At 38.9% G+C, this 14292-nt stretch overlaps 1 protein-coding gene and 1 pseudogene across 1 annotated transcript in view; one reads left to right on the top strand and one right to left on the bottom strand.

The window, feature by feature from the left end:
* LOC101725172 (IQ domain-containing protein F5) overlaps positions 1-14292 on the bottom strand; it is a 66059-nt gene that overhangs the window by 32133 nt on the left and 19634 nt on the right. The window lies entirely within an intron of this gene.
* LOC101714765 (EF-hand domain-containing family member B pseudogene) lies at positions 10825-11989 on the top strand (annotated as a pseudogene).

Genomic DNA, 14292 nt, shown 5'->3' on the forward strand with positions numbered 1-14292 from the left:
ATGTTTCCATGTATCTATGGCTATACTAATAACCACTGAATTGGACACTAAATGGTGAATTTTGTGGTGTGTGTATTATCTGTCAATAAAGTTGTTTATAAAGTGACAGGCATAATGGTGCATCCATGTAATCTCATCTACTCAACTGAGGCAAGAATATAACAAGTTAGAGCTAGCCTGAGCATTTTAGCAAGATCCTGTCTCAAAAAATGTCAGGCATAGTAGCACACGCCTGTAATGTAAGACTCGGGAGGCTGAGGTAGGAGGATCACAATGAGTTTGACCCAGCCTGGGCTACATAGGGAGTTCAAGGCCAGCCTGAATTACATAGTGAGATCCTATCAAAAAGAAAAAAAGAAGGGGCCAGGTACATGGCTCAATGGTAAAGCACTTACCTAGCATCCATGAGGCCCTCAGTTTAATCTCCAGTACTATAAAAAATATAAATAAAAATACCAAACAAAAAGAATTAAAATTTTTTTGAGATACAAGGGTAATATACAAAATTCAACTATATTTTTATATGTCAATGAACTATAGGAAATTCTTGATACAGTAGGAAAAAAGTAAAGATTTATATTATCTCACTATCAAGTGACAGTAACGAAGACAATGTGGGGTAAGAAGAGACAAACAGATCAATGAAACAGAATATAGAAGCCAGAAATAGATTCACATTAATATGCCTATTGATTTTTAAAAAGTGTACCAAGATAATTCAATACAGAAAAGAAATGCATTTATGATCTAAAACAAAACAAAAAACAATGAAGATTGGCCCTATTTAACACCATAGACAAAAAAATTAATTCAAGATGGATCATAGACCTAAAAAAACTAAATGAAAACTAAAATTATAAAACTGCTAAAAGATATCTCATAAAAGTTATTTTGTGCCCTTGAAATTGAGGATATCTTAGATAAGACCCAGAAAAAAATTATTAAAAATTTTTTTTTGGTACTGGGGATCGAACTTGGGACCTTGCACTTGTGAGGCAGGTGGCAGCACCACTGAGCTAAATCCCAGACCTAAAAAATTATAAAATATTTAAGCTGGGCCTGGTGGTACACACCTGTACTCTCAGCACTCAGGAGGCTGAGCCAGGAGAATTGCCATGAGTTTGAGGCCAGTCTGGGCTACAGAGTGAGTTCAAGGCCAGCCTGAACTACGTAGCAAGATGGTTTCACAAAACAAACAAACAAAAAAATTAAACCACAATAGGATATCATTACACATGCATTGTGATGGCTAAAATGACAGACAAAAAAAATGAGAATACCTAATGATGACAAAGATGTAGAGTAAATGAAATTCTTATATATTTTTGATGGTGCTACTAATATGGAAATTGATTTGGCTGTTTCTTTTTAAATTAAACATAAACCTACACCTAGCCTATGACTCAGCAATTCCACTCATAGGTATTTACCCAAATAAATGAAAACAGATTTACCAAAAGACTTTGCACAAGAATGTTCATAGTATTACATTCATAATAGCCAAACACTAGAAATAAGTCAAATATCTATAAAAAGGAGATAAATTGTGGTATATTCACAAAATAAAATACTACTGGGCAATAAAATGAGAATGATAACTGACATGAATGAATCTTATAGCTGTTATGTTAAACAAAAAAAAGCCAAACACAAAACAGGTCATGTGGTAAAATACCATTAATATAAAGTTTAAAATCACCTTGCACAATGGTTGCCCCAGGAAGTTGGGGTTGATTAGAAAGGGGCACAAAGAAGCTTTCTTGGGTGATAGAAATGGCTTATACATTGATAGGGTGTGTATTATGGGATATACGCCTTTGTCAAAATGCATTTAATTGCACATTTAAGATTTCATTTCACTGTACATAATTTGTACATTGTTTTTGTTGTTTCTCATCACTGAGACATAATACTTGACTGATCCACAATTTAAAGGAGGAAAGGTTTATTCTGGCTCACAATCTGTACAGGCTTCAGTTCACTTCCAAAGCAGAACAGCCCCATGGAAGAGCCTGCGTAGAGGAAAGCTACTCAACTCAGGGCATTCAGGAAGAAGAAAGGGAGGAGCTGGGAAAGAATGATAAACCCTTCCAGGCTAGCCCTTGAGCGGGAAAGAGGAACGCAAACTCAACAGTTCAGGCAGGTTTATTGCTAAACCTGAGAGGGACCTCTCTGTGCCAGCAGAACAGAGAAGTTGTCTCCTATAGGCTAAGAGGCTTTTTTAGGAGGTAGGTGGGAGAAATGGTGGGCTTTCGGCTTGCTAATGTGTCATCTATGTCCTCTGTAACCTGCTAACATGTCCTAGGGGACTGCTCATGGCCTGCTGACATGTCCTCTGTAACCTAAGTAAAATGAAACCTAGGTTTCTCTAAGATGGCAGGTGGGCTCATCCGAACTGGTAGTATCCCTGTCTGGGCTCTATCAGCCCTAAGTGACACAACTCCTCCTATGAGACACTGTTCCTGATAGCAACCCAGGTATACCACCCCATAATCCAATTGTTTTCCAAAACCCTACCTATGAGCACAAGAGGACTTGGGGGACATCTAAATATAAGCCATAGCAACTATCCTTTCAAATTTCATTAAAATATCTCTGAGCAGCTGGTTGTGGTGGCACATCCCTTTAATCCCAGCACTTGGGAGGCTGAGGCAGGAGGATCACTGCGAGTTTGAGGCCACCCTGAGCTACACTGTGAGTTCTAGGCCAGCCTGAACTACATAGTGAGATTCTGTCTCAAAAAACCAACAACAACAACAACAACAAAAAGAATCTCTGAGTTTAGAGTGGCAAGATAGAGTAAGTACTACAGGTAGCACAATTGGGCCTGGGAAACCACTCCCTTCATCCACTTGAATTCAGGCAACACTCCAGGGCCAATCCTCCTTCCATTGTTCTGAGAGAAGCAGAAATAAAAATAACAGCTGGGCACTGTTTTATCTGTCAGATCCACTACATGGTACACCCCTATAATCCCAGAACTCAGGAAAGCTGAGGCAGGAGGATCGCCATCAGTTCTAGGCCAGCTTGTGCTACTTAGTGAGTTCAAGTTGAGCCTGAACTACATAGCAAGATCCTGTCTCTAAAAAACAATAAATAAATAAATAAATAAATAAATAAATAAAACCCAGGAAATCACCAAAGTTCCAGGCCAGAACATAGGTTTGTTAGATCCATGGCTTGACCTTCAGAAATCTTTTCCCCACTCAAACCTAGCTAAAGGTTCATATATGTGGACTACCTCTCATGTATATAGTAATAATCATCGTGAACTCTAGGAAAGTCCTGCACCCTAGAAGCCCCTGCAGATGACTAAGCACCCTGTCAATCATTCCTGTCAGTCTTACCCAGAGACCAGTGAGAGGCACCCGGGCTGGGGAGCATATCTTTTAGAACTGGAAAGCCTGATCTATCTGTGTGTACTTTGTATTTCTCTGCCTCCTTGATGCCTCTTTTCTGTTTGTGGCTTCTGGTTATCTTCAATAAATGTAGCTGCTTTTTCTTTTACCACTGAATATACACTTGTGTAGCAGACACCTCTGCCCAATATTAGCAGGCTATAAGTGGTACAAGCTTCTTGCCCCTCCACAATTTGGCTGTGTTACATTGGAAGTAGCAGAATCTGGCTGAATTTACTTCCAGACAAAGTCAACTGACTCCAACTAAATTCTTCTCCTCTGAATTAGCTGTTTGTTCTCTTTTGCAAAAGATGTGCTAGTGCCCTCCTACTTACGATACTTGTTATCAGCGGGTGTCCCAAGGCCTGCCCAGCTTCCCTCCTTCCCACACTTGTAATGAATAAACACTAGACGTCCTTGAGGTCCTTTGTCTTTGCTGCCCAGAGCAGCTTGGATCAACCCAAGATCCAGCTTCTCTCAAGTCTCTGTCTCTGTGTCTTTATTCTTTCTTTCCTATCTTGTGGACATCATACTGGTCCACGGGAGATCAAGACCCAGAGCCAGGGTTTTTGATAATGTCTCCTATAATTGACACCCAATGTGGTGTAGTTTGAACCTGTGAGTGACTTCGACTTCCAGACAAAGTGGTGGAATTCACAACAATGCTTGGCTCTCACAAAATAATTCCATACTCAGACTTGGGGCCCGGTAAGCCCAGTCGTGAGCAATCCCTCCGAAGTTTCCCTCAGGATACACTTGCAATTCTTTGCTTGTCATACACAAGAGCTTGGAATCTATCTGTTGGGTCCACCACATGGTATCATAAGTGTACTACAACCAATCTTTCCCAGTGATTACAACTAAAAACTCTGGACAGAATGCAAAGCAACTAGATAGTGGAAAAGTAAACAAAAGCACAAAAATTGGGAAAGTGAAAACTTGAACTATCAGTTATTCTTTCCAAGTAAAAGTAGAAGACAGGCAAAAAGGCAGACTGCACAAGTGTGGACAGCAAATAACCAAGAGAACCAGAAAAATCACACCTCGAGCCAGAAAGTATAAACAGCATTGCTTCTTCTTCCTCCCCCTCCTCTTTTTCTCCTCCTCTTGCTGCTGCTGCTACATCTCTCCTGTTTTTCTTTTTTCCCTCTGGGCCCTACCCCACAGCCAAACTCAGTCAGGGAGCTGTGCTGCCACAGAGGCGGTGCTGTGGGCACCTGAAAAGCCATCTCCTTGGCTAAAGAAAATATACAAAGGGGCCTCTGTAGTCAGAAAGTAATTCATCCTCTCTCCCCCCCTCTCTCTTTCTCTCTCTCCCTCTCTCCCTCCCTTCCTCTCTCCACCCCCCATCCCACTGTTTTTTATGTCTTATTTACCTCCTTGGATACTGAGACACAATACCCAATACCCACAACACTAAGGAGAAGTTTATTTGGGCTGAGTTTCAGTCGGTGGTTGGTTAGCCCCAAAGCAGGAAGCCATGACAAGAGCAGTGCAGAAGCCAGAGATGTAGCTCAGTGGCACTGTGCCTGCTTCACAAGTACAATGTCCTCAGTTTGATTCCCAGTACCAAAAAGAAAAAAAAGAGCAGTACAGAGGAAAAGCTGCTTGTATGATGGTGGCCAGGATACAGAGAGAAGGGAGGAGCTCGGCCACACCCCTAGTGACTCACCTCTTCCAACCAGACCCCACTTCCTTACATCACATTTAGCTATACTGCCACCGTGATTCAACCACCTTTTGATTTTGAACTATGAGGGCATGAGGCTTTGGGATCCTCTCTCTGTCTCTCTGCCTCCCTTCCTCTCTTTCTCTCTCTCAATGGAGCAGCACAATAATGTGAGGGCTCTAAAATTCTGAAACAAACTCCTATTTCTGGCCAGAGAAACTAGGAACATGATCCCTAGGACCTTTGAAGAATGAGAAAAGCCAGAAAGGGGGGTGGGGTAGCTAATTCTGTGTAGAACCAACACAAGACTCAGGCTAACCCCTTACCTGTATATCCTTTGAAAAATGAACTATCAAAAAAAACCTGAACTATCATATAAAACCCCTGCCAAGTCCCAGCAGACAGGTACAGGGTGGACAGAAACAGCACAGAAAGGTTTTGAAAACTGATCTGATGCTGGAATCCACAGAAGGTGAGACAAAGCCTCTGGCTTTAACCTAGCTGGTTTAGATATCTGCTAAAGTGAAAACTAAACATTCTTCAGGTACGTAATAGTTAAAATGTTTAGGATACAATCCAAAATCACCCAACATAAACAGCCAAGAAAATCTGATTCATTCTCAAATAAGAAATCAAAGCCAAAATAAATAAATTAATTAATTAATTAATTAATTAATTAAAAAAAAGAAACCAGAGCCATCCTCTAAGTGACTCAGATGCTAGAAACATCAGCAAGGGCTGGAGATATAGTTCACTGCAAAGGCTTACCACTAAAATTAATTAATTAATTAATTAAAAGGAAGGAGAAAAAAGACTAAAAGAAATTTTTCAGGAAAAAGAGAAATAATACCAGTGGAAAACCTGGAACTTTGGTAATGAATAAAGTACAACAGAAATGTTAAATATCTGAGTAAATATAACATACCGAAGTTTCTTGTTTTGTTTTTTGGGGTTTTTTGGTACCGGAGATTGAACTCAGGTCCTTGCACTTGCGAGGCAGGCAGTGGAACCACTGAGCTAAATCCCCGGCCCCCAGACTGAAGTTTCTTAACATGTTTGTTGTTATATCATTGTTTGGCCGAGTTTCAAACCATATAAATGTAACACACATGGCAACTATTACTTAAAACAAGGAAAGTAAAAAGACTTAGATGGCTGCTAATTTTCTACATTTTTCTTGAAGTGGCAAAATATTAATCCCAAATAGATTTTGAAAAGTTATAATGTACACAGGGGGAAAAAAATGAAGTGCAAGGATGGGAATTCCAGCCAAGATGGAATAACAAGGACTGGATTTACTCTCCCACCTGAACAATGAAAAGTAGACAAAATATACAAAATAACAGTTTACAAAATAACAGTTTTTAAGGCACTAAAAACTAGGTAATAAAGTGCAGTGATTCTCAAAAGACAGGAAACAATAAAGGTAATCCCATGGTGTCATAATTTACTGCCCGAAGATTTTCCTAACTGCACAGGAAAGGAGCCAAAGAAAATATACAGGTGGCAAACATACATAAAGATACACAAAATCCTTAGTAGTAAAATGCAAGTAAAACGATAATGAAATATCATAATGCACATAACAAAATGCCTACAGTGAAAAAGACATCATAGCAACTGTTGAATAAAACTTGAATGAAAAATGGTACAGTCATGATGAAAAAAGTTTGACAGTTCTTAAAACATCTCGTATATACCTGCCAGGTGATCCTGCTATTCTACTCCTAAGTATTTACCCAAACAAAATACAAGTTGTGATCTAAAAATACAGTGAGTATATAATTTTTAAATTTATTACAGTAAAGACACATTGCCATTAATTCCCCATTAATTCCCTTCAAAATACTCCCCCTTCTTCCACCATAATTATCCCACTGTTCTTGCCACTTTCTTTTTTTTTTTGGTACCGGGGATCAAACTCAGGTCCTTGTGCTTGTGCAGCAGGCAGTGAAACCACTGAGCTAAATCCCAGGCCCTGTTCTTGCCACTTTCTGAAGCAGTTCTGGAAGTCCTCTTTCATGAGTCTTTAGTTGCACTATTATGACTACTTTGATGTTCATAATTTATTAAAAACATTTACTTTTCATGGTTATTTTGACTTTGGAGAAGAGCCAAAAGTCACGATGTGCCAGATACAGTGACTAAGGTGGATGAAGTCCCATTGTAATGTCTTTATGAGCCTGCCCTTCTATTGGATGGCACTCAGCAGAGCATTCATCACATTTTTTATCCCATCTTATAAAGACACTCATGAAAGACTCCCAAAACTGCTTCAGAAAGTGACAATAATGATGGAATAAGTGAGTGTGAAGAAAGGGTGAGTATTCTGAGGGGGATTAATGGCAACATGTCTTACTGTAATAAATTTTTAAATTTAAACATTCACCATATATTTTGAGCACATCTCATAAGAATGGATATACACATAAAGATTTGTACACTAATGTTCATAGCAGGTTTATTTGTAATAGCCCAAACCTTGAAGTAAACTGAAGTTTAATGAATAAACAAAATATGGTATACGTATCTAATGTGATACTACATAGCAATAAAAAGGAATAAACCACTAATACATGTAGGAGGAAATTAACCTCAAAATAAATTCACTCTTTAAAGGAATCCAAAAAATGACCATATCCTGTGTAATTTTACTTATATAAAGTGCTAGAAAGTGCAAACTAATCTATAATGACAGAGCACAGACCTGCAGTTTCCTGGAGATGAGACTGGAGTTTCTAAAGAAGGGACACAAAGAAACATTTTGGCATGATGGATCCAAAACATAGCCTAAATTCTAGCAGATTTGCCGCAGACCAGCTGCAGTCGATGCAGGGTAGGAAGGGGAGAGGTCCCGGGCCGGCGAGTGAGAAAAGAACCTTCGCAAGCAATGTGCAGGTTCCCTCTGAGAAGTCTCAGGGTCTGATTTATTTTTATATCTTTAAGCAAGAGCTAAGAGGCATTGGGCGGAACATGTTTACATTTTACGTTGCCTTAGCAACATCTAGTGAGGTAAGGTTATTTTTACTAAACAATATATTTTTCTAAGCTGATTCATATCATTGAACATCATGAATACATTTCTTAAAAATCACAATTGTCCCCTTATTTTCCCATACCTAGGTAGAACAAAATGTAACTTAATCAAAATCTCCAGAGGGTAACTTAATTAGAATCTCCATAGCAGCGGGGGTACAAGCAAGATTTAATTAATTAAATGTCAAACTTGTGGTCACCAGCTAGCCCTTGAGAAACTGCACAACAGTTAATATAGTTTGCTATTAGCTCTCTACTTTCCTATACCTCTATTCATCTTATTTAAGTGTCATTTGGGTTCATGGTCCATGAGCAGGAGATGTTTACAGTACTTTGAGAAAAACTGAGTAACTTGCCTCCTTAATGCATTTATCTGTCCCAACTTTCTCTCTATTTCTTATTTCCCACTATTTCTTACATCTAAAGTCTGTCCTATCAACCTCTTCATAAGACCCCTTTAGTAATAAGAAGGTCAGCAATAAGAGGGGGAGTTATAGTAGTGGGAAAACAGAGGGAGTTTCAGGAGAGGTTTCGTTAGAAGTGGATGTGGCAACAGAACTAAGAGAAACTGGAATTTTGGGACTTTTGAGCGAGATCAGATTTCAATACATCACTGCCAGTTTGCCTTATGGAGAGTTTGTTGTTAGTCACAAACACAATGATTCCTGTGACCAGAGTAACAATTTTAAACATTATGGCATGAAAAAAATAAAACATGAGGGTACGATGTGTTCCACCCTTCTTTTCCCCCAGCTGGAACTTTGTCAAGCAGCATTGGAGGTCGGTTGGGCTTCGCCACAGATTAACATAGAGCCTCACACTAAAGATTATTTACCCCAGTTCCTATTATCTAATACATGTCCAGCTTTCAATAAGAAAACACAAGGTATACCAAAAGGAGAAAACATACACAATCTGAAGAGAAAATAATCATCAGAATGAAACTCAGATCCAGACGTTGAAATAGGAAATTTAAAATAACTAAGGCCTCAAATGGAAAAGTATGGAGGGCCGGGGATTTAGCTCAGTGGTTCTGCCGCCTGCCTCGCAGGCGCAAGGTCCCGAGTTCGATCCCTGGTACCAAAAACACAGAAAAGTATGCAAAAACAGATGGTAGTACAAATAGAAAGATGGAAAGTCTAAGAAACAATTAAAAGGAAACACTAGAAATTACAAAACACCATAAAAAAAATGAAGACTGTCTTAATGGGGTCATCAACTGACTTGATATAGCTAAGCAAAGAACCAGTGAGCTTGAATATATGCAAACAGAAACTTTCAAAACTGAAAAAGGAAAAAATGGGAACAAAAAACCCAGAAGATCTAAGAACTAGGCAATGATTTTAAAACTACATGACATGCGTAAATGAGACCAAAAAGAGAGACAGAAGAGAATCCAGGAGAAATATTTGCAGAAATAATAGCCAAGATCTTTCCAAATTAATAGTAGATATCAAACCTCAGACCCAAAAAACTCAGAGAACAACAAGCAGGATAAATACTACAGCTATGCACATCACATTCAAATTACAGAAAGAATCTTGAAAAGCCAGGACGGAAGGAGGAAACCTCATGTATGGGGAAGCAAAGATACATAGAGCAATCTTCTCATCAGAAACCATGTGATCAAAGCACAATGAAATAGTTAAAATGTAGAAAGAAAAAATCCACTAACCTATAATTATTTACTCAGTGAAATTAATCTTCAAAGGTGAAGGAGAAATAAAGACTTTCTCAGACAAACAAAAACTGAGACAAAGGCTGGGGCTGCAGCTCAGTGGCAGAAGGCTTGCCTAGCAATGGTCAAGAGTATGGATTCCATCTCCACCACCCACGCCAAGAAAAAACTGGTAAATTCACTAAAACTTACAAAATACCAAAAGTCACTCAAAAGGGAATAATCTGAATAGTTCTATGTCTAGTAAAGAAAGTGGCTTTTTAAAATTAGTATGTGACTCCTGTGAATTCCTCTGGCTGGCTGTTAGAGGCAGGCAGGAAGTGGTGGGCAGGTTGTCCGTCTGAGTGGATGTGCTCTTTTATGAGAGTGGAGTCTACAAGGGATTGAAAACTTCCGTGGAGCTAAATACAGCTCTCCCGTTAGAGATCAATGCCCTTGGAAGAACGAAGATGTCTGAGGGGAAATGTGCCCTGAGCGTGGAATTTGGAAGTACCCAAGAAGGAAAGGATGATTCGGGAGACCAGAGGATCTTTACTGGAACAAAATCTACAGAATTAGGGATTGAAATGGGATTAGGAAAAGAAGATTCCCAATGGAGGGACAGCATTGTAGTTAGCAATAAATATAAGGAAAAAATGGCATCACCAGAAACAAAATCTCCTGTAGGCAAGGAGCTTGAAATGAAATTGAAAAAACAGACTATTTCTAGGACCCTCACAGAGAGGGGCAATCTAGGAGTCAGCAGGGTCTCAGCTTTACAGGAAGCAAAACCCCTGGATGTGTTACCAGGGAGGGGGGTAGGATTGGAAAATGAGTGTTGTCTGGTACATTGTCCCCACAGAAGGGTAACACAGCCTCGGTTGAGCATGGTGTGTGGAAGTCCACAGGCTGTAGGGAACAGAGGAGGTCCTATGACCAATGCCCCTGAAGGGATAGAGCCTTCAATGGGAAAGCAGCCTGTTTTAGGTTTAGAAGAGTGACAGGAACCGGAAAAAGAATATACTTGCATTGTGATGAAACCCAGAACAGAGGTGAAGCCCACTATGGAGGTGGACAGTGGCCTACCCCGAGCTGAGAAGTCAGATGAAGCTAGAATTATAGAGCCCCAGATGGGTTTGGTAATAGAACCTTCCCAGTGCCAGTTTGCCCAGCAACCTGAAGAGGCTGGAACTCTCGAACCAGGAGTGGAACCTCCAAACTGCATCAGACCCATATACTCTGGGAGATTTGTTGATCAAATGCCTTGCTGGCCCCCTGCTGGGAGTTACTCCAATTGGATACAGAATTGCAACAAACTTCCTCAGCTGATTATTCCACCTGAGGCAAAAAAGTATTTCAACTTCATATATCCACCTCCCAGAGTGGAAACAGTATTTTATGGCAAAGCCAGTGATCCTCAAATTGCATGTTACTTGACACATGGGATAAGATCTAAAATTTCAATACCAGCAAATACATTGATAAACCCATAGCCTATTACCACATTTCAATAGAAAATTAAAGATAAAAAGAGTCAATATATTATAGCAATCAACAGATACCATTAGAAACATTTCACGATCAAACACCAAGATTACCTAAAGGACTAGACATAATACAACATTTGGGACAACAGTCATTAGAGAATTCTCTGCTAGAGATGTAGTGAATCCACGAAAATTCTATGACAGAGTATTTAAAGAAAGAAAGGAAGGACATGATTTGTATGCTGTTTCTCACAATTACTATGTGGGAGAAGCAAAGAATCAAAAGTATAACCCATCAAGTTTCCATCAGTTTAACTTATTTGGAGTCCCTAAACCGCATTTTAATGATGGAAGAAATGTGGCAAAAAAATTTATATTGGCTTCATGAACTACAAATGAAAAGAGGAGCTAAAATTGTATTCAAGAGAGTTGATAATTTCAAAGAAAAGTTTCAACATAAACTTGGAAGAGTTTTAGATCCTATTGCAGAAACAATGAATGTTTCCACAGGCCACACATTTGGAGCTTGTCTCTTTCCTGAGGAATATGGAGCTGGTGATCTCATCTATAACAGATCCCAGGTGAGTATCTTCGAAGGAAGAACAGACAGCAAGCCCTGACTGCTGTAGTTGGACATCACTTGAATAAATTTAATTATCAAAACTTTGGCACTTTGCTGGCGGCCTTCATGCACTATGACAAGGCCAGTAGTAGAGCAGTTTTTGGTGTATGCATGAGCTGACAAATTTCAGCAGGCTGGTGTAGATCAGGGGTCAGCAAACTATGGCCCAGTCTAGCCCACTACTTGTTTTTCTAAGTTTAATTGAAACATTTCCATGTCCCTTTTAAATATTACCTGAGTTGAATAGTAGCAACAGAAAATTTATCATTTGGCTGTTATTACAAATTTGCTGACTTCTGGTGTAGATTAGTGGTTGTCAAATGTGATTCCTCTACCACTATCAGCATACTTGGGAACTTGTTAGAAATGCACATTCCAAGCCTACCACAGATCGACTGAATTCAGAGCTATGGGACAGAGCCCTGCAAATTTAGCATGCACTCCAGGCGTTTCTGATCTATAAGTTTGAGAACCACTACTGTGGATAATTAAGTTGCAGCATGCTCCCAGGGTTTCACATATGCTAGCCATGTGCTCTACCACTGAGCTACACCCCTAGCCCCTGTCCATGCAGATCCATACATCTTACACACAAGACATGGGGAGGAAATTTACGCAATAGTGACATGAATAAGAGAACCTACCACAATACACAGTGCTTTGTTTCTTAAAATTCTTAATTTTAGATGTAATTATAGAACATATGATCATCTTCCATTAAGTTTATTGGTACATTTTAGGTATACAATACAGTTACATTCATCATTGGGCACTTGTACCTGTACATGATGTATCTTGGTTCTTATTTTTTCCCCATCCCCTGCCCTCCCTTCAGCCCCTCCACCCTTCCCTATTTACAAAGACTTTGTTTCCATTTTTTCCTTTTCTCATATTTTTTCTTTTCCCTTCTTTCCTTTCCCCTACCCCTCCCATTTCTCCTATTCCTTTAGACCTTTTCTTCCTATTTCACAATATCAATTATATATTTTGATCCTTATTTATACTTTTAGTTTTCCACACCAGAAAAACTATTCATTATTTACTCATGTGTGTCCTATTTATTTCACTTAAGAGTATTGCCTCGATGTGCATCCATTTAGCTATAAATGTCTCTAGTTTCTCATTCTTTATGGTACTCCATGTTATAGAAAAACCACATCTTCTTTATCCAGTCTCCAGTTGATGGGCAATTGGGCTGTTTCCAAGTTTTAGCTATTACAAACTGTGCCTCTATAAACAGAATATATGATCCTCTTAATAGCTGTTGATTACCTGAATAGACCACCAGGCAAATTCCTTATGATAAAATTAAATTAAGCAAGGAAGAAATTACCTTTTAAATAGTTACCTTTTAATATGCACAATACAGAGCTCAATGTCCTTTTTATTGAGAAGGTAATAAGATGTGAGTCTAGTATAGCTGTAGGATAATTTTTGATTATTTGAATTTGATACTGTTGGATGCCCAGATTTAATCTAATAGTTAAAAAAAAAAAAAAAAAAACCCAGAGCAAATAAACTGATTTTCTAAATGAAAAAATAAATTAAAATAAAATTAGTATGTGTTAGCCATAATGACTACATTCATTGTGGGGAGCTGCCTCATGCATATAATACACCTTGATTCATTTTAAATAAATTTTTATTTTATTAGTAACATGTTTCCATTTTATGCAACTTACAATCCTCTTGGGGAATGGTTACATGTACATATCACAGCTTCTTTTTTTTAATCGCTTTTCCTTTTCTCCCCCCTCCCTCTCTTCCTCTAGTTCCCCATCACCTTTTTTCAAATTTATTGATATTGTTTGGCTTAGCTCATGTTATGGCATATAGTGTTTACATTAATTGGGGTTATTAGGTTCCTGTACACAGCACATCTTTATTCCTCTCATTTCCTCTTCTCCTCCTCATCCCTCATCCTTGTTCCCTTGAACCATTTCCCTATTGCAAGAGATCCATCCTCTTGTCCCTTTCTATCCATCCTTTATCATTTTCTTTTGTTTGTACTTTGCCTCACTCAAATAAGAGATACCATATGGTATTTAAGCTTGTGTGTCTGGTTTATTTCACTCAACATTATATTTTCCAGGTGTATCTATTTGCCTACAAATGTGAGGCATTTGTCATTCTTTATAGCAGAGTAGTATTCCATTATATACATATACCTCATTTGCTTTATCCAATCTTTTTTTTTTTCCCTGGTACCGGGAATCAAACTGAGGACCTTGCACTTGCCAGGCAGGTGTGGTGCCACTGAACTAAATCTCCAGTCCTGCTTTACCCAGTCTTCTGTTGATGAGTATACAGGCTGCTTCTAGGACTTTGCTATTACAAATTGTGCTGCTGTAAACACTAATATGCATGTATCACTGCAATGTGATGAGATGATCTCTTTGAGGAATCTGGGGGATCCCTGGATC

This window comes from Heterocephalus glaber, unplaced genomic scaffold (assembly GCF_053883595.1).
Source record: "Heterocephalus glaber isolate CG9 unplaced genomic scaffold, H.glaber_assembly_v1.0 deba00001504, whole genome shotgun sequence".
Taxonomy (NCBI): domain Eukaryota; kingdom Metazoa; phylum Chordata; class Mammalia; order Rodentia; family Bathyergidae; genus Heterocephalus; species Heterocephalus glaber.